This window comes from Schistocerca gregaria, chromosome X, assembly GCF_023897955.1.
Source record: "Schistocerca gregaria isolate iqSchGreg1 chromosome X, iqSchGreg1.2, whole genome shotgun sequence".
NCBI classification, from domain to species: Eukaryota; Metazoa; Arthropoda; class Insecta; order Orthoptera; family Acrididae; genus Schistocerca; species Schistocerca gregaria.
Genome location: NC_064931.1, coordinates 641,085,006 through 641,085,754, shown reverse-complemented (window position 1 = coordinate 641,085,754; position 749 = coordinate 641,085,006).

The following is a 749-nucleotide window of genomic DNA, read 5'->3' as shown; positions in this document are numbered from 1 at the left end:
TCGACTACCGCGTTTGTTATGTATCTGGTTTTCGAAACTAATTTCTTCATTGAAGACGTCGTTGCCATTGTCCCGTCTTTCTTCATCGTGTTCCACAAGAACGATTTTGTGAAATTCGATGCAGGTTCTCTGTTGCTATGGGAACAATAATACTATCTCATGAAGAATCATGATTTCGTCGAAAAATTTAATTTTGGAATTGATTAATTTAAATAAAGGCTATGCAGTCTTTGTATTAGTAAATTCACACCTTTCATGCGACAGTTATCTTTACGGTATATCTAGCTTCTGTTTAACATTAAACATGACCGTGCACACGCATTATGAAATTTCTCTTTGTTATATTATAATTTTTCTAAGTGGCTTACTCACGTTACGTTAAAATATCGATTATAGCCCTCATTTTACATACACTGTTGTGTGATTGCACATTTGTTTAGTTACTAATGTTCTGAGTAAGCTGCATCGAAATTTGGTTTAACTATTTCCCTAATTACCCACTGGAAGCTGGAATCTGATGTACTCTGCATTCTTGTTTCTACCTCGTTACTGATGAGATCGTTATGAACATAACCAACTGAAACGAAATTTAACCAAAAGAAGAATTTCATTGATAACAAGTAGTGTGCTTGTGCTCTTTGTGTGATTCCGAAGTTCTAGGAAACATTGAACAAGAACTTCCACTGCACTGTCCAGGATTCAATAATCGTAAGTTGATGCATGCACAACTATCTGTTGCAACAAATAAG